The sequence below is a fragment of the Leopardus geoffroyi genome, chromosome C3, assembly GCF_018350155.1.
Source record: "Leopardus geoffroyi isolate Oge1 chromosome C3, O.geoffroyi_Oge1_pat1.0, whole genome shotgun sequence".
NCBI lineage: Eukaryota > Metazoa > Chordata > Mammalia > Carnivora > Felidae > Leopardus > Leopardus geoffroyi.
This window is the reverse complement of record NC_059338.1, coordinates 20,821,410-20,842,873: the sequence shown is the minus strand read 5'-3', so window position 1 is coordinate 20,842,873 and position 21,464 is coordinate 20,821,410.

Genomic DNA, 21,464 nt, shown 5'->3' with positions numbered 1-21,464 from the left:
TGAGAGTTCCTTCTGTTCCGCATCCTTCTCAGCATTTGATATTGTCAGCATTCTGGGTTTTGGCCATTCTAAGAGGTGTGTAGTAATATGTCATTGTTTGAATTTGTATTTCCTGGTGACATATGATGTGAGGAATCTTTTCATATGCTCATTTGCCATGTTTATATCTTCTTTGGTGAAATATCTGTTAAGACCTTTGACTTATATATTAGTTTGTTTTATTATTGACTTTTTTTTTAAGAGACAGAGCATGAGTGGGGGTGGGGGGTGCAGAAAGAGAGAGGAGAGAGAATCCCAGGGAGACTCTTCTCTGTCAGTGCAGAATCCAATGTGGGGCTCAGTCTCATGAACCATGAGATCATGATCTGAGCTGAAATCAAGAGTCAGATACTTAACTGACTGAGCCACCCAGGCACTACTTATTAACATTTAAGAGTTCCTTACAGGGGCGCCTGGGTGGCGCAGTCGGTTAAGCGTCCGACTTCAGCCAGGTCACGATCTCGCAGTCCGGGAGTTCGAGCCCCGCGTCAGGCTCTGGGCTGATGGCTCAGAGCCTGGAGCCTGTTTCCGATTCTGTGTCTCCCTCTCTCTCTGCCCCTCCCCCGTTCATGCTCTGTCTCTCTCTGTCCCAAAAATAAATAAACGTTGAAAAAAAAATTAAAAAAAAAAAAAAAAAAGAGTTCCTTACATATTTTGGATAACAATCCTTTACCAGATGTGTCTTTTGCAAGTATTTTCTCCCACTTTGTGACTTATTTTTTTCTTCTCTTGAGAAATGGTTTTTCATAGCTTAAGAAGTCTCGCTTTTCCAGTCTACTCTCGGAAACATCAGTTTTCTGTTATTTCACTTCAGCTTCTAAATGATTACATTGTGACTAATACATGTGTTGGTATAAGATAAACTTTGTAGCCTACTTTTGGTGAGATTCAATATAACTTATTTTTCAACATTGAAATTAGAAGAGATAAGCAGTGTTTATTAAATATGATAAAGCCAATATATTTTTTTCTGTAAGTGGAGGTCTAATATACATACATATATATATATATATATATATATATATATATATATATATATATAAAATCTGTGAATAAGTTTCTGTTTTTTATGTGCAGATTTCCACATGCCAGGTAATCATTAGTTCCATTTTCCCAATGTGAAATTCGCATTAAAATGAAATACTATTCCAAAGGGAACAGCAAATCATGTTTTTGACTTTTAGTTCAATTTTGCAACCAGGGTAACATGAAATCTCTGTTAAGTGCAACTACCAATGTCTTATCCTTCAGTGAAAGAGATCTCTTTTACAGTGAAACCTAAACAAGGAGGGAATAATACCAAATGTAGCCAAATAATTACACTGCAGTGATAACTTTCCTCATAAGAATATTATTTAAGTAGAAAAATTATAGAATATTCCTGTAGAATTTGTCATCATCCTAGCTTTTGCCAATTTGATTTTAATCAAATGTAACTATGTATATTGTTGGTCATAAGACTTATTGATCTTTTAATATTAAAGAAAACCTCAATGCTGATTTTTTAACATTATGACTAAACAGAAATATATGTGTATCTGTGGAAATGGTTAATAAGTATTACCTGTGTATCATTTATATCTGTATTTATATGTTTATTTGAATATTTTTATCAGTTATGGTGTTTCTTAGGCATAAATAATGAAACATGGTATAAATACATGAGGCAAAATCAGTTTTTAAAAGTCAGTGTTTTCCTTACAAGTTACTTTTTTTTGGTATAAACTCCTTAGCATAAGGTTGTGAATCTCTTGGTTAGTAATCTCTGGGCTATGTATTTCCATCACATGGCATTTGACTTTTTTCTCTTCTAAATATATATCCTATTTGGGTTATCTCAATAACTATTTGGGTAATCTTCAATAAATTCATGCATATCACCTTAAGGCTGATGATTTCCAAATGTTCATCTCATCTCAGACTCTTCTCCTGAGCTTATCCTGTCATCTCTAGTTACAATGTCCACAGATTTATAACACGTGCACATTGTCTTTGTTTCCTTCTATGAAAATGGCTCCTTCTCCTGTAATGCTTTTTCAGTCAGTTATTTTTTGTCATCTGTTCAGTGACCTGAGGAAAAAAAAAAACAACACAAAAAACAAAACCCAAAAAACCTAGGAATCATTTTTGCCTCTTTCCTCTCTCTCACCACATCCAGTATAGTTTCTTAAATTTTTTTTTTTTTTGATGTTTATTTATTTTGGGGACAGAGAGAGACAGATCATGAATGGGGGAGGGGCAGAGAGAGAGGGAGACACAGAATCGGAAACAGGCTCCAGGCTCTGAGCCATCAGCCCAGAGCCCGACGCGGGGCTCGAACTCACGGACCGCGAGATCGTGACCTGGCTGAAGTCGGACGCTTAACCGACTGAGCCACCCAGGCGCCCCCCGTATAGTTTCTTAGTATCTGCTGATTCACCATTTCTGTTCTTGCTCTAGTCTAGGAGAGTTTTTGCCTGACATTTCTGCAACAACTCCTTAACTGTTTACCTGTGCCCTCTTTTGCTTTCCTAAAGGCTACATTCTATATGCAACAAGATTCATCTCTCTGAAAAGTAAATCTGAGATTAAGCCGCGGCCTGACCAGATGTCATGCAAATGAAGGCAATTTCCTCCACAGCCAACCCTTATGCAAAGGCAAAAAGAGGCAGCTGCCTGTGTGAGGTGAAGTGAGCAGGGAGTGACTTTCTTCATTTCTGTTTGCAGCACCGTCATTATACCTGAAATTTCCATCTTCTTTATTCTTTATGTTCGTTCATAAACTGAAGCCTTATTTTAAAAAGCAACATTTGTTTTTTAAAGAAACTATTTATTTTGGACTAATTTTAGTTTTACAGAGAAGTTGCAAAGATAATAGAGTTCATAGAGACTCCTCAACCATTCTGTTCTTTCTCCTTTAACATACTAAATAATCATGGTATGTTTGTCAAAACTAAAGAAGCAACATTAGTATATTACTGCTAACTGTGCTCCAAAATGTATTTAGACTTCATCTGGTTTCCCGCTGCGTGCCTTTTTCTGATCCAGGATACAATCCACAATGTCACAGTGCATTTAGACAACACTTATTTTGATAAAGAAAATTAACTGCAGCTATTGCAAACTTAGTTTAAGACAACTTATTACTTAGCCAATCACTCTTTATGCTCTAAAGAAATGGAGGGACAGTAGGTCTAGAAGAGAAGACAAGTAGCACAGTAGGCAGCAAAATTTGGACAGCGTGCTGGGTATTTGAGTGCTGTGCTCTGGTGTGGGAGCCTGGGATGGGAACAGTATGGCACTGGTGGGAGACCCTGGGACACCAGGGGGCACCCTGAGGACACTTGATTTAGGAGATGCAAAACAGGGGTGCCTGGCTCACTAAATTAAGTATCTGATTCAGGTCATGATCTCACAGCTCCTGAGTTTGAGCCCCTGAGTTTGAGCCCCACAAAGCCCCAGGCTTTGTGCTGACAGCTCAGAACCCGGAGCTTGCTTTGGATTCTGTGTCTCCCTCTCTCTCTGCCCCTCCCCCACTTGCGCTCTGTCTCTCTTTCTCTCAAAAATAAATAAGCATTAAAAAAAAAGCTTTTAGGAGATGTAAAATGCAAGGGACAATGAATAAAGGAGCCGAAAAAAATCATTACAAACATTTCAATTGCAAGTTTGAAAATAGTATTTATTGTTTACCTAAACAGTGGTTGAATCATTATGAATTCAAACCCAGGATAGGAAAATATTTGGAGAAATGAATTAAAACCATATGTACTATTGACTAGAAATGCAAATTTACCAATTTCTTTTTAAGAGTTCTTCTGTGTGTCATTTGAAGAAACTGTTGGTTTAGGGATGGGAAAAGATACTCTAAAGTTTGGAGGAGCTAATTTGATTACTCTTTTGCCATGAGATGGTTTTCTTCAGTTGATAAAAAATTTATGATTGATTTTAGGTATTTGAATGTCATGTTTCTATATTCAAATGAATCACCTCAAGTTCTAAAAGAAGCAAATATAACTTTCTGGCTAAGTTTCCTACATAGCAATCAGAGGGGAATGTCTTTGTGATTGTCAACTTCTCTGGAAGTGTCAGCTGTAGACCCCTGCAAGGGGCAGGATATTGGATTAGCTGTTCCACTTTTAATTTCCTGGGAACATACTGTGCAATTACAAGGACATTGTAAGAAAAATCGGCTTTGAATTCCTTTTTAAAATGAGACATTGCAAAAGATTTACTTGCTATAATCTGTAAGTGTGGGTGTGGGTTTGTGTTTTGGTTGCTTTTTGGGATCAAATTTTCCATTCTAGGGTAATATAATGTGCTACTCAAAATGAAGGATATGTTTCAAGCATTAAAAAGGAGGAATTTACATTAAAAAGCATATTAGTATCCACAGATTGGGGTTCCTGTTATTAGATCAGCATGTGTAGGTGGGGTTAATGAGAAAACAGTTTGATTTATACTAATTGTACAGCCATATAGTAAATCTTTCCATTTATCATTATGTTGATATTATACATGAATATGTAAATAAATCATAAAAAAGTGGTAATACGGCATAAAAATAAAATCAATAAGAATTTGCTCCTTTTGATAAAAAGTCAATAATTTCATTATTTATTTATACTTTTAGTGTTTAGCACCTAAAGTTGTAATTAGAAAACTGCAAAGATCAGGATGATTTTTTATTAGAGTTGATTTCATCAATATGCTTGGGGATTAGAAAAGCCCCAACTCATAAAACTTTCCACTAGTTCCAATGAAAATTCAGCCCTTATGTCAAATCATTATAAGTTTATTAGGTACTTGTCATAACAACGCTAATTATAAATTAGATCATTTTATATTCTTGAGGAGGAGAAAAGTAATTAAGTTGGTGGTTTCTCATTCTTCAAAACAGACATTTTTCAAGAGTTTCTTTTGGAAAATCAAGGTGTATTGTTCTTTCTTCTGAATAAGTGCTTAGTAGAAAAAGGAGTTCAGTAGAAATCTAAATCTAACAGAATACAATAATTTTGTTATGAATATTGACTTGATTTTATTAATCAACTTTAGTATACTTATTTTAAAGCTATGAATCCTTAGCTTAAAACTTAAATATTAGGATTTTTCATTATGTGAGACTTCAATTTAAAAGTAGATATTTAATCAAATGAATTAAAGACAGAGTCATGATAATATTACCTTCTATGCAGTCTATTCTTTGAAAATATGCTAATTGAAGGATTTATAAATGACATAGAGATTAAAATCTTTGCAAATCCTTGAGCGTTGTAATTAGCCTTTATGATTTTTTTTTTGCTAGCCAGATTTGAAAGCATACAAATAATTAATTTAAAATCAGCCAAGCTGAAAAAGATTTTTTCAATCATTTTAGTCAATTAGCTAATTCTAAATTTGCTTTGTTTCTTCTCCTGCTATTTCCTGTTCTCATTTTTTTTTCCTGAAATTGCTAATGTGGCAATAGGAAATTAAATTAACAATATAGTAAATCATAAATATGTTCTGATGAAGTTTTTAGTCCTCTCCTTGTAGCTCTTGTTTTAGATTGCAAATGTTTTTCTTACCAGAAAGAGCCTTTATTACAACACACTCTCTTACACACATGCATTTCTTTACATTTTTTTATGATTTGGGCTAGAGAGTTAGCGCTTAGTGAGTTTCTGCTACACTGTCCTGTGATGCTCAACATCCCATACAACCATTGTAATGTGAAACATTTCACGTGCATATATTCTTGCAAAATGTAGATTGCTATTTTGCATGCAAATATGTTAATTTGGATAATTAATCTGTTTCTCAATGCCATTCATCCAGCATTGTACTTTTTAAAAAGATACATCCGGGGCACCTGGGTGGTTCAGTCGGTTAAGCATATGACTTTGGCTCAGGTCATGATCTCAAGGTTTGTGGGTTTGAGACCCACATCGGGCTCTGTGCTGACGCCTGGAGCCTGCTTTGGATTTTGTCTCCCTCTCTCTTTGCCCTTCCCCCACTTGTGCTCCCTCTCTCTCTATCTCAAGAATAAATAACCAGTAAAAAAAAAAAATTAAAAAGATACATCCATGTTGCTATGTGTCTTTTGCTTCTAACTGCTGTGATACTCTTTCTTGCGTTTGTCCACCCTACCTTCTCTCTACTCAAATGCTTCTACCTCCCAGCAACCGCAGGTGTAGCTTAATTGAATGTCCTCCAACAGTTTCCCCTTATCACCATTTTTTTTTTTTTAGGTAAGGAAACTGAGACATGGAGAGTTGAATAATCTTACCAGGATTGCATAGCAGGGATTAGAACTCTCAAAGCCTGCTATCCGATTCCCTAGCACACTTAGCACTACTTTGATTTAGTAGTCATCAGAACAATGGACTACTCTTGTACAGTATAATCAGGATGGCGGTCTTCATACTAGCCATACTAGCCTCAACTTTGACCTCAGTACATAGCTTAAGCAGGATAATTCAGCGACTGATACAAGAATATGAAGTCTATTAGCATTATAAGACATATGGTTTGTAAAGAAGAGTTAAAAATACTACTTTATAAAGCTCTAGCAAAAATTGAAATGGAAAGGTAACTACCAATTGTTAAATGTCTACTATGTGTCAGGCATTGTAGCAGAAATTTTATGTTCAATAATCAGCTTTATCCACACAAGTGCCCTCTGAAACTAAAATGACTCCTGTCCAACAAATCAGAAAAATAGCCTCAATTCTTATAAGCGATCATTAGCAGAGTGAGAAGTTTATTCAATATTGATCAGCCACCAAATCTCCTGCTTTTCTTACCAAAACACAATGTCTCATTTTAATGGTTCCATTCTTAAATAAAAATAAAGATAAAAAGATTGAGGCAAATTTGCTAAATACCCAGGTGTTCATCTCATTTTGGCAAATTGTATGCATCAGCCTTAGCAAAGGTTCATGTGAAATTCTTCCCGAATACCAAATTCTTATACTTGTATTTTCTTGTTTAAAAAAAATTTTTTTTAATGTTTATTTATTTTAGGGAGAGAGAGAGAGAAAGAGTGCGAGCAGGGGAGGAGCAGAGGGAAGGAGACACAGAATCCGAAGCAGGCTCCAGGCTCTGAGCTCTCAGCACAGAGCCCGACATGGGGCCGAACCCACGAATCGTGTGATCATGACCTGAGCCAAAGTCGGACACTCAACCGACTGAGCCACCCAAGCGTCCCTGTATTTTCTTGTTTTTAAATAATCTATAGGAGGCAGCAAAAATAGAAAATATATGTTTTATATATGAAATTGAGATTAATTTTCTTAGAAAACATTTTGAAACTAAATTGATAAAAAATATTGAAAATGAGTTTTCATGTTTAAAAGTTTGTTGTATTCTTAAGACAGTTTGAACTCTGCCCTCCCCTTTGTCTATTTGTGTACCAATGGACACCATGACTATGTTCAAACATTGTTTCTGTCTTCCATTTACCTTTAAGTGAAAATGACCTGCATGTCTTTATGGTGATTATGACAAAGAATTATTTAAGGGTCTATGTTAGCTCTTGGAAGGAACATTTTCAAAATTCCTTTTTCAAAAAAATTGTTGAACAAAAAAATTCTTATTCTTTCAATATATAATTTTTCTTTGAAGCTTGAGCAGCTAAGATAGTAATGAATCACTATTAGTTTGGTTCTAGGATGTCTCCTGAATGATAAAACCCACCAATATAGACAGAACTAACTTAGCCAAAACTAGGAAGTAAATTATGTTTGACACAGGAGTGTCTCTTATTTTATTTAAAAAAAAAAAATTTTTTTTTTCAACGTTTATTTATTTTTGGGACAGAGAGAGACAGAGCATGAACGGGGGAGGGGCAGAGAGAGAGGGAGACACAGAATCGGAAACAGGCTCCAGGCTCTGAGCCATCAGCCCAGAGCCCGACGCGGGGCTCGAACTCACGGAGTGCGAGATGGTGACCTGGCTGAAGTTGGACGCTTAACCGACTGCGCCACCCAGGCGCCCCAAGAGTGTCTCTTATTTTAGAAATACTTTTCTCCCCTTATTTCTGCTAGAAGATGAATTTTGGGAGAGGACAATGTTGCAGAAGGGCCAGAGCAGAGAGTTGAGCTCAGCACAAAAGCTCTCACAGATTTTGCTGTTTTGGGAAGGTTAGAGTCTAGCCCCAGGAAGGGGGAGAGTTAGAGGCAGGCTGATGGGGTGAGATTCTGTGATGTTCCTCAAATCAAACCACATAGGAGACTGCTTTACTCTTTCCCCACAAAGTGTTCATTCGGCTCAGAGGTAATTAGCAGAAGTAATTAATAGTGTTACTTTGAGAATGCTGTGGCTGCTTGATTTATTTTCAAATCAAATGGAAAATTGTAGTGTCCCCTTAACAACCCAAAAGCATACTTGACATTTTTAAGTTTAATGACTATGTTTTATAGATAATACTATATTTTGACAGTGTCTGTAAATAGCAAGGCATTGAATTCTTTAAAAAGCAGATATATGGTGGAGATATTAAGATTTATTGATATTTTATAATATGATAAATATTAGAGACAAAGGAAAAAACAAGCAAAGGAAAAGAACTGTCAGCATTTGATGTCATAAATTTTAGAGCATGGTACAAACCACTAACATGCATATATATACTAGTATGAATCATATACTAGTCAATGTAGAAATGGAGTGACACCACTTTTTGACTTGGGAATGTGCACCCTGACTACCAAAATCTTTCTAAATTGCAAATTAAAAGTGTAGAAACTATTTTGAAAAAGTGACCTGTTTCATAAGACATAATTGTATGAGCATGCATTTTTCAAAATTATTTTTAAAATACATCATGGAAAATAGTGAAAATCCTAATTTCAGTATATCTTTAAACCTTAAAAATTGTAAAAGTGGTACTTTTATCCTTTTGAGTTCTGTCTAATTTATTTCAACTCTATATAAGTACAATACAGGGAATAATTTTATATTTAATGTAGTTTGTGTGCTATATATAACATCTTACATTTTCTTTATTTATACAATTATTACTTCAGAGCGTGGTAATCAGCCCTTGAGTAAAGTCTTATTATTCCTTGTTCCAGTTGCTTTTCTAAAAAGACACAGGAGATAGGAGAAGGATGAGATAGGTTTTACATTCTGTCCAGCTTTAAAATTCTATGGGTTCTATGATCCTGTGTCTTGTCTCTTTTTTTTTCTCCCTGTGGAGTCTGGTATCCTTTGTTCATCTTACTCTTTTACAAATTTGAATCAAAGGCTACTTGGCACAGTGTCAGTTCACTGACTGTCTGTGACAATACATTATTTTGTGCAAATGTTACCAAATGAATAGCTATTAAAAGTTTTTCTTTTTAGGATTCTAAACTTGCTGAATTAGATGAATAGGATCTAATATTGGGCACTTTTATTTTTAAATGCCATCATTTTAATCTTTAACAAATTCATTTATATAACAAACTTTAAATCTCTTTGTACTCACACAAATGAAATGCGGGGGGAATGCTTTCCTTCTTGCTCTCTTGATTCCCTCTTTGTTGACAGGATGGATGAAAGAATCTGGGCTTCTTTTAGATGATTTTTTCCCAAGTGCTAAATTTTCTATGTTGACATATTCCCTATCATACGTATATATTTTTTTCCTACACAGTCTTCATATACCTGCATTATTTTTGAGGTTAAGTTTACTATCTAAACACCATTGAATCCATTCCATACTCAAGGTATTTAGATTTTAGTTACTTTCATGTGAAGGATTTGGATGATGATTCCATCCAATGTATAATAAATCAAATTCAACAATAACCTTGACTATCTGAGTGTCTTTTTTTAATAACCCAGTACCTAAACATGTAGTGTGCTGAAACCTTCACATTGTGAAGTCACTTACCTTGTGATACCTAAATTATTTTTTCAGTCAAAAATATGTAAATTTTTACTTTGCAATTGTACTCTGAGGAAAGGACTTAATTTGAGAAAACAAAACAAAACAAGTATGTTTTCTCTTTCTGAAAGCAGCATTTGCATGACTTTCAAGTGGTATAAATGTTTGCATGGAAATTCTATTTTTTATTTGACATCTGCATGGCTCATAGTTGGTTTTTTTTTTTTTTTTCAATGTTTATTTTTGGGACAGAGAGAGACAGAGCATGAACGGGGGAGGGGCAGAGAGAGAGGGAGACACAGAATCGGAAACAGGCTCCAGGCTCTGAGCCATCAGCCCAGAGCCCGACGCGGGGCTCGAACTCCCGGACCGCGAGATCGTGACCTGGCTGAAGTCGGACGCCTAACCGACTGCGCCACCCAGGCGCCCCGATAGTTTTTTAAAAATATTTTTTAATGTTTATTTATTTGAGAGAGAGAGAGAGAGAGAGCACACGTGAGAGCATGAGCTGGGAGGGGGAGTGGGGGTGGTGAGGCAGAGAGAGAGGGAGACACAGAATCCAAAGCAGGCTCCAGGCTCTGAGCTGTAAGCACAGAGCCCAACGTGGGGCTTGAACTCAGACCATGAGATCATGAATGAGATCATGACCTGAGCTGAAATCAGCCCCTTAATCAACTGAGCCACCCAGGCACCCCTGCATGGCCCATAGTCTTTAGTGTCAATGATTCAAAGTTTATCTGAAGGGCATTTAAAAATGCTTAAAAGCTATATGCTCTTTTTCTGATTTTAGCTAATCAGGAAATAATTTTTAATGCATAAACACCATCTTTGTTAAGTAGACTTGAAGTGAAATTGACATACAATAGTATTTTTTTTTATTTTTTATTTTTTATTTATTTTTTTTTTTAATTTTTTTTTTTTCAACGTTTATTTATTTTTGGGACAGAGAGAGACAGAACATGAACGGGGGAGGGTCAGAGGGAGAGGGAGACACAGAATCGGAAACAGGCTCCAGGCTCTGAGCCATCAGCCCAGAGCCTGACGCGGGGCTCGAACTCCCGGACCGCGAGATCGTGACCTGGCTGAAGTTGGACGCTTAACCGACTGCGCCACCCAGGCGCCCCTAGTATTTTTTTTTAAGGAAATGAACCTAGCGGTGCTTGGGTGGCTCAGTCTGCTGAGCATCCGACTTCGGTCCATGAGTTCGAGGCCTACGTCGGGCTCTGGGCTGACAGCTAAGAGCCTGGAGCTTGCTTCAGATTTTGTGTCTCATTCTCTCTCTGCCCCTCCCCGCCTTCTCTTTCAAAGTAAAATAAACATAAAAAATATTTTTTTTAAATCAGCCTAAGATTGCAAAGATGCACTGGAAGTGGTGAGAGAGGAAAAGATAACCACTTCATCTGCCAGATGATTTGAACCTTTCTTATTTCAATTAAATGGTTGTTATAGTGAGATCATCTTTAATGCCCATCCTATTCAAGTATTTAGAGGCACTAATGATTTATTTATGGAATATGGCCTATCTTCGTGCTGTAACACTAACATTACATCAAAAAACTAAATAAATAGGTTTGTCATATTTTTAGTCTTGATCTTTTGGGGTTTTAGTTCAAATAATTAGCTCTTTCTTTCTCACATACCCTCAAATTAAATAATATTAATTAAGTATTACCTGTCTGGGAGATATATTCCTATTCCTCTATTGGGTAGTTCATTTAGCATTTTTCTTTACTGTGTTAAATATGTTTTATGTGTGTAGTATTTGGAATGTGATACATCTACAAAAGAAAATATTTAGCTCAACCATTAGCTTCACCCAAACAATTCTTTTTTTTTTTTTTAACGTTTATTTTTTTATTTTTTTATTTTTGAGACAGGGAGAGACACAGCATGAACAGGGGAGGGTCAGAGAGAGGGAGACACAGAATCCAAAGCAGGCTCCAGGCTCTGAGCTGTCAGCACAGAGCCCGACGCGGGGCTAGAACTCACAGACCGCGAGATCATGACCTGAGCCGAAGTCGGCCCCTTAACCGACTGAGCCACCCAGGTGCCCCCCAAACAATTCTTAAAGTTAGATTATTAGTTTTTGCTTTTGTCTCAATGTCTGTATATTTAAGATGGTTCTTTTGTCCCTAAGGTGCCTGAACCAAAATGAGCATGAGAAGAAACCAGTTCACATGAAATCTTGATTAAGTCTTCAGGATTAAGAAGTCAAAGAGTGGGGCGCCTGGGTGCTCAGTCAGCTGAGCAAACCACATTGCCTCAGGTCCTGATCTTGTGGTCCATGAGTTCGATGCCCACATCAGGCTCTGTGCTGACAGCTCAGAGCCTGGAGCCTGCTTCAGATTCTGTGTCTTCTCTCTCTGCCCCTCCCCTGCTTTCTCTCTCTTTCTCTCGCTCACAAAGATAAATAAACATTAAAAAAATTATAATAAAAAAATAAAAAAAAGAAGTCAAAGGGAAAAGCCAATGCCACGTAAAGAAGTAGACTATTTTAAATAGACTAGCTTTAACTAATATAAATAGGCCATTTCACAGAGAAAAACAAAACAGGGACTGGATAGCTTGGGATATAAAAATAGAAGAGGTATCTTCTATATGATAATTCTTTCATCTTAAATTTTCTCTAATGGCTTCATTTCAATTTAAAATACATGTTGAAGGTAATTAATTATTTTAAGTCTGGTTGAAGATAATGGCTTCTTATAAGTCTGAGAAAATGTTTACATTTGAATACTGGCAATCCTATCTAAGTAAATAGTCAGATTTTGGATTGGTTTTCTGAATCAGTTGGAGCCCAGAGTTAGCTCCCAAAAGCAGCATTTTATAGGTAATTGATGAATTCTGAGAAGTAATATTGCTGCTTTTTTTTAAAGTTTCAATCCAAGATGATTGTGCAGAGACAGTGTAGAGTGATAAATACTGATATGTTTTGGCTACTTCAGTCCATATTCAGCCACTCACCGTGTACATCCAGTGGCAAGTTATATAACCTCTGAAAACCTTAGTTTTTCTATCATTAATCTATAGAAAATAAGATTGAGACCTTATGTTTACAGTAAGTGTTAAATGAGGCAAGTCGCATGGGCATATACCAAAGTGACTACTTTGCAGTAAACATGAACAAATTCTGGCTATTACTACCAAGGGACCAGCATTTTAACACATGAATTCAGCATGTCCATAAACATCGAATAAAATTTAGAATATGCATTTTAATCATTAGTAGAAAGGAAAATAAATTTAAAAGTGACATAACTATAATTTGGAGCAAAGATAAGTGATGTGGTTGAGAAAAGAACAGATACAAACATGGTGTCAATTCAGCTTATTTCACTTTCCTGAGGCAAAAAAGAAATTCCGAAGAGAGGTAGCAAGACCTTAGTAACCTAATGCCACCCGGGAAGACTGGGGTAAAGTTTCAAAATAAAGATGGTGAATCCTAAGAACAAGGTTAGAGAGAAAAGTCATTTGAGTGATAGAATTATGCTTATTTTCTACAGATGCAGGATTCTGAAAATGTGATTTACAGAGTTTATAAGAAAAGCAGTCAAGGAAGGAAGAACTAAAGATACGGATTGAGGTTTCAACCGAGACATAGTTTAGCCAGGGCTATGGGTGTTGTGAGAGAAATTTTAAGGATGAATGTGGCAATATATATGAAACACTCTCTGTTCCCTGGAAGAAAGGTTCTATAAAAACATAACATATTGCTGATTCTTAGAATGAATGGTGAAGGTTGAAAGATTTTCAGACATAGGGAAAGGGCACATTCACAATCCAGTGAGAAGCAAAGGATATTGAAAATGGAAGGTCAGAACCGAGAAAAGAAGAAAATTTTAAAGCTCCTGATGAGAATGAGCGTGCACACACACGTACAAGCACACACAAAATATGGTTTTAAAGGGAACCACCTACATTTTGAGTTATACTATACGATAGATTGTATTTCTAAAGGGCTTTTATTTCCAAGATAAGTGCGCTTAGAATTCAGTAATAAGTGCATGAAGTTAAAATGAATACAGTGATCAGGAAGAGCAAAGAGTGAACTTCAGAAACAATGTGGTAAAAGAAAATGGACAAAAGAGACAGTAAAGAAGTAGGTATTTGAATACAGATTATCTTGCCAAAAACTTCAGGAAAATGTTGTGAAGGATGGTATTTTTTATTTTTATTTTTTGGAACTTTCCTAAAAAGGTCTGCATATAGTGGATAGAGAGAGTAACAGCTTGCAAGAGGAGTTATGGCCACTTTTAGATCTACAACACGAGTTGGAGGAAATACAAGGAAATTAGAGTCTGCCTCCCAGAGTGTCTTCATGTGGAGCTGATGATTACATATCCGGATCTCATAATTGATGCAGAGGTGGCTATCAGGTAACCCGGCCAACAGAATGTCTTTGGAACAGATCAAGGTGTCCAACTTACAGACACTATTGAACTGAAATGTGTTACCATTGAACGTCTTTACCCCTTTCATATTCTAAATCTGGATGTAGTACCAATGCTCTGATGAATTAGGTAACCACATTATGTTTTACGGAAAAGTATTATTAATTGTAATTTTATAGTTAAATGGAACTGGAGTTCTAATAAATCTCTTGTGACTTGAAGAAGGGGCTTTTGGAAAGCAGATTTAGTAAATGCCCACAGGGAACAATTTAATACTAGAGTATTATCATAAATTGAAATCGTGTTTTGTTATGTGTCTGATATATGTCTGGAAAGATAATAATAAATTTTTCAGTTGCAGCAACCATGGCCAAGGATATCATATGAAAAAAGTAATTCAATGCCCTTGATTTCAGGACATTATCAGATTCTTTCACTGTGTGAATCTGTCACATATTTAAGTGCAGGAGGGAAAGAGCAATCCCTAGCTTTCTCATTAGGATTTTTTCTGCTGCTTGCAGAGAGGGAATAATTTTGGCTTTGTAGACTTTCCCTAGATTCTGTTTTTCTTTCACACCGCTCTCCCATTCAGTTCCCAGATCCTCTGATTCTACTTCCAAGAGATTCACCACCCTGTTTTGACTCCCTCACCTCCATTACCACCACGCTGTTTGAAGCTCCCTATGGATTCCTGAAGTCTTCTCTGTGGGATCTCCTTGCCTCTACTTCTGCAGTTTATTTTCAATCTGGCAAGCTGGATGACCTTTTGAAAAAGTAGGTTAGGGGCGTCTGGGTAGCTCGGTCAGTTACCTGTCCAGCTCTTGATTTCAGCTCAGGTCGTGTTCTTGCGGTTTGTGAGTTTGAGCCCTACATCAGACTCTGTGCTGACAGCATGGTGCCCACTTGGGATTCTCTCTTTTCCATTCTCCGCGCCCCCCTCAAAATAAATAATTAAAAAAAAAGAAAAAGTAGGTCAGACCATATCATTCCTCTAACCAATCCTTTCCATGGCTTTCTATCTCACTGAGAACTGAAGCCCTGTTCTAGAGTAGGCTGAAAGTCCCTACAGAATTTATTCCTTTGTCACCTTTCTGACATTGTCTCCTATTACACAACGTTTTGCTTGCTCCCCCTAGCTACATTCACGACCTACTTGCTGCTTTTCTACCTTTAGGAGCACCCTTCTCCTTCAGCATCTTTCTATGTGCCTTTCCTTCTTTCTGGACATTCTTTCCGTAGCAATCTTCACGATACACTATGTCACTGGTTTGCTCAAACGTCAAGTGAGGCCTTATCTGACAACTACATTTCGCAGGACTAACCTACCGAAGCCTGTCTCCCACCCAATTATCTTCCTTCCTTGTATTATTTTCTCCTTATGTGAAATAACACCACCACCTGGCCTACTATACCATTTATTTCATTTTTTTTCCTGTTTATTTTCTCTCACTATATGAGTTGAAAAATCCAGTAGCCTGGAATTTTTGTCTATATTGTTTACATTTGAATTACAGAACTTAAAACAGTTTACAGTATGCAGAGACATTTAAAAGATATGTGTCTTTTATGTATAAATGCATGTATAAATCAATGATGATATATCCAGAATCTTGCTAGTGCAATGGCACCTTGATAATGCATCATTGTCTTAAAATCTCTGGATAAGAGTCAAGGAAGTGCTACTTAGTAGGGGAAGGGAGTGGGGGGAAAAAGGATGGAGTAAAGACAATAAAAAGCCCATGAAAGTGCACAAAGATATGAAACTATTACCTAATTTGCTTGAAAATTTAAGAAGACATCTTTTCTTTTCTTTATTTTTCTTGTTTATTTTTTTTTAAAAGTTTGATTCCTTATTGTGTGAGAGAGAGAGAGTGAGAAAGACAGAGGCAGACAGAGAGGGGGAGGAGAGAGAGAGAGAGAGAGAGAGAGAGAGAGAGAGAGAATCTCCATGCTGTCCGTGCAGAGCCCAGTGAGGGGCTCGATACTGAGGGGCTCAATACCATGAACCGTGAGATTATGACCTGAGCTGAAATCAAGAGTCGGTCACTCGACGGGCTGAGCCATCCAGGTACCCCTTTTTTCTTTTTTTTTTTTAAAGTTAAGAATACTATGCATTTTCTCAGCTTGACTAACTAACCTTTTGGCAAATTACAAAATAAAGTGTTCCAAACCTGAAACCAGATGTGTTTCTTTAGAACAGCAACACATTGGCTATCTCTCTAATTTGTAATGTTATGAGGGAAAAAAATAAAATTAGGATTTAAGTCACTTCTAACTCCTAACTTCAGTTTTTAGGGCTATAGATTTTAAACAGTTTCCTATGTCCTTACACAACTTAACTGAACTATACCTAACATTGGTTTCTAAGTAAGTATTACTATTAAATTCAAGCCATTAAAAAAAAAAATCCTACGTGCATTTATGTTAACCAAACCTTGTGTGCTTATTTTTGCCAATAGATGTCAGTGGTTGACCACATTAGTGACATTATTGCAGCTGTACTTGTTTTATGCCACTGTTAAAAGGCTAGTATTTAAAAGAATGTATCATTCCTCAAATGGTCCTTTTTATGATTTCACCTTGAGAAGTCATATATATTTATGACACAGTAGAGTTGACAATAGGAAATGTTAATAGATTCTCTAATTGATTGCAACTATTGAAATATTTAAGAGCTATAGGAAGTATTCACAAAATTAAAATGACTTTTTAAAATGCTTGCTTTGTTTATATGGATTTATGTATATTCCTTCAACTGAGCAATTTTCAAAGTTCAAGAGAAACTGTTCATACATATAATGCTTTATCACTTTCATGTCTGCTCTGGAGATTTTTATTCAGGTTTCAAGTGACTTTTTTTAAAAAAAATCCAGGAACACTGTCCAAGACAGTTTGCAAATAAAGCTTTATTTTTTAAATTATAAATAATTATATTATAATTAAGGAGTCATCATGTTATACTGTTAAACATGATTGTGAACATTGAATTCAACATGAAATAGTCTCATTCTAAAATCTTAAACACTTCCAATAGATACAATTGTTTTAAATTTCCTTTTCTACCATTTAATATTTTTATACACTCACTGTTTCTTTCCTTAAACACATCTTCTTGAGTTAGAAATAATATAAAAGTAGGGGCACTGGGTGGCTCAGTTGGTTAAGAGTCCAACTCTTGATCTCAGCTCAGGTCTTGATATCAGGGTTGAGAGTTCAAGCCCCACATTGGATTCTGTGCTGGGTGTGAAGTGTACTTGAAAAAAAAAAAAAGAAATAATATTAAAAGTCAAATAGTCTGTGGTATATTTACCTGGATAAATAATTCAAAAAAACTTGTTAATAGTTGTTTATAATTCTTAGGAAGGGTGGGCCATGCTTCTCTTCTTTCGTCAGTGGGAAATGCATAAAGTCCTGAGATTTTCGAAAAATTTCTTCATCGTGATGCTTTTCCCTTAGAAAGCTGCCATTATTGTGTTGGACAAAATATTGAGGCAATATGTGGATAAGAACTTCACTGAACAGAACTGAAATGTGTGCTGTCATCTTTTGATTAATTCAAGACATATTTATTAAAGCTCCTACTGTATAACAGGAGTTAAATATGGTTTCTTTCTTACTTATGGTTACCTGTTTTCATGCAGAAAACTTATTTGCATTTTTCCCTGTGTATAAAATAATTGTGTGTGTCAATGTGTTTTAATAAACCTCATTAAGTGAAAGAAAATACAAACCACAGAGTCGGAGAAAATATTCGCAATACATAACTGGACAAAAAGTGTGCATGCAGAACACACAAGGAACTCGTACAAGAGAAAGACATTCAGCTCAACTAAAAGAAAAGTGGGTAAAAGAGTTAAGCGAGCACACTTCATAACAGAGGATATCTAAATGGCTAATACACGTGTGGAAAGACGACCATCAATATTAGTCATCAGAGAAGTAACAGTTGAAACCACTATGCACTCACTACAGGGTCTAGAGCTTTTTATAAAATGGCAATACCCAGGGTAGGCAAGGCTACCATAGAGCAACAGGGTCTCTCATACAGCTCTGACGGGAGTGTAAGTAGTTCCAATGGTTTTAGAAAACCGTTTGGAAGTATCTTTTAAAGCTGAACATCTGCAGAACAAAACCTATGATCTTATAATTCCAAGAGCATTGCATACACATGTGTACCCAAAGATATGCATCAGAATGTCATTAGCAGTAATGCTTGTAACTCCCTGGAGAGGAATGTTCTCTAAGGATTCTGCAAAAGATGTCACTCCCTCTTTCTTTTCAACAGGAGTTTGGAAAGAATTATTATCTAACTGCACAAATACAGATTGCTTATATTTTCTGTAATAGGCACATAAAATAATAACGAGAGAAATTTTCTCTTTCCTATGAGAGAAACATTTAAAAATGAGGTTCCCATAGTCTTTTCTCCCCATGCTCATTTTCTTCTAGCACGGCATTCACTCAATAACAAACACACCACTTAGGTCATGTTCAGTTTATATGTCAGTTTTGTTTTTTAAAAACACACAATTTAGACTTAGCCAAAGACCACATCTTTTTCATTTTTCAAAATTGAATGAATGTAAATAATTATTTTCAGCTATAGTTCATAGTTCTTCAGGAAGTGAGCTTTGGGCTGTTCCTCCTCGAACATGGTCACCTGTCAGGAGCTTTAATAATGCTGACTAAAGCTTTCTTATCGTTGTAGGTGACACCATAACTAAATATGTGTATAATTTATGTATTATAAGGTTTGAGTAGCTTAGGAGGTGCCCGTCTCAAATTTTTCAATATTATAGCCTGAAAGCATTATTTAGAGGGATGTTCTGAGTTGATGAATACATAGAGGACCAAAGGTGAATATATATATATATATATATATATATATATATATATATATATATATATGTTTTTGATATTTATTTGTTTTTTGCAAGAGTGCAAGTGGGGGGAGGGGTAGAGAGAGGGGGACAGGACAGAGGATCTGAAGCAGGCTCTGTGCTGACAGGCTGACAGCAGCGAACCCAATGTGGGGCTCAAACTCATGAACAGTGAGATCATGACCTGAGCCAAATCATACACTAAACTTGACTGAGCCACCCAGGTACCCCAAAAGATGAATATTAAAAACAATTTCAGGCATGTAGTTGTTAATGCAATTGGGAGCAGAGAGACCGAGCTCACATTTATTTTCTTAGTTTTCTCCATCAAAAGTTGGACACACAATTACAACGAGTTAGGTTTTATTTATGTTGCTAAATGACATAAATTCAAGAAAGGCGAGGTTAGATATGTATATATAGCACATATAAATTACATGTATATATTTCCAAACATATACATAAAATTTACATTTATATATACTTTATGTATATTACACACACATATGCACACATACACACATATGTTTGAAAAACGGAAATAAGGAAGAGTATTAGAGAAACATACTTTATTTTAAAATTTCATTTTCTTGTTCTCTAGGTTTATTTGATGTTTCTCTTGAGGTTTCTTACACAATAAAGGAAAAATAACTGTTTATAAGCATAAATCTTTCTCTTATATTTAGCCATAGTCCTTGGGCAACATCTTGAAACTTAATAAACTTGAATTTTGTCAGAAGAAAAGTGAAGGTAATTTAATGGTCAAGACCCTGTCATGGAAAATCTGCTTCTTGGAGCTCTCTGAAATTTGAGTTGGTGAGCTACTCTCTTGCAAGAGGCAGTCAAGAGACCAAATAGAAGAGACACTCTTAAAGTTAGCGAAGGCAAGAACTATAATATGCAGTTTGAGGGGTGCCTGGGTGGCTCAGTCGGTTGAGCGTCCGACTTCAGCTCAGGTCACGATCTTGCAGTCCGTGAGTTCGAGCCCCGTGTCAGGCTCTGGGCTGATGGCTCAGAGCCTGGAACCTGTTTCCGATTCTGTGTCTCCCTCTCTCTCTGCCCCTCCCCCGTTCATGCTCTGTCTCTCTCTGTCTCAAAAATAAATAAACGTCAAAAAAAATTTTAATATGCAGTTTGAAAGTACTGTTTTTATGTACAAGAAGCTAATGTAGTGGGGACATCACCAGATTTAGAAGACGGGGTGCACATCCTCTTTCTGCCACTTCTATCTGAATGATGGGGAAGAGCACAGTCATTTCAGAGCCTTGGTTTATCCACTGGAAAAGCAGGGGATTAGGACAGAAGATTTGGATGGTCCTTTATGGTTCCAAAGCAATGAATGCTATTCATTCCAACACGTTCAAATATCAACAATTTAAGATACATTAACAAGTATTTTCTATATTCTACTGAACGTTCAAATTGTTGCTGCTGTAAAACAACAAAAATTTCACACAAAAAACTCTGGTCTGCTCACCAAGAGCTCAGTATGGAGAGGCAGGATGTAAGAAATCTAGCAAGAAATAGTAAAAAATTAAAAATAAAGCTCAAATTTATGTAGCCATCTTTTCTGCTTTATTTTCACTTGTGTGGGTTCATTACAGCTTACTCATAATTCTTACTAGAGGATTACAGCCCTACCATTTAATTTCTATATGGACGTGGGCAAGTTGAGCTTTCTTAACCTCAGTTGTTACAGAAGAGCATGAATATATCTACCCTGGCAAGACTTAGTGAAATTTATAAGGTCTGTAACATATGCAGAGCTTCTAACACTGTACCTGTACTTTGTAAGTGCTCAAAATGGCTAGAATCCTGCTTTATCTAACCTTATTATTTTGAACAAATTATGGTTAGTTAATTAGAATAGAATAAGAGGTTATTAGAATAGAATTAAGAAGTCAAATATACTAGCACAGGCTCAATGGAGAGATAAGTACAATAATACAAGATCCTTGGTTTTATTGAAACTGTTCTATACTTCTGTGTTCTTCTCCCAGTCTCTCAGAGCTATCTGGAAGTCCATGTCACTGTCACATGGGATAGTATGTTTACAAACTTCTCAGAAGAAGCCTCTAACTCCTAGGCAAATGGGTCAGAGCATTATATGGATGGAAAGTGAGGCAGACAAATTATCATTATTTCAAAACAATGACGATCCTATATTTTGTTTTAAGGAGGACGAGCATCTAATGACAATAACAAACATGCAACTTCAAGATGCAAAACTTTTGTCCTTGAACTTGAACTTCACTGGAGAACTTTATTACTTCAGTTGAAATGTGTTATGATTAATACTTACATACATTTTTATTTTCATTTAAG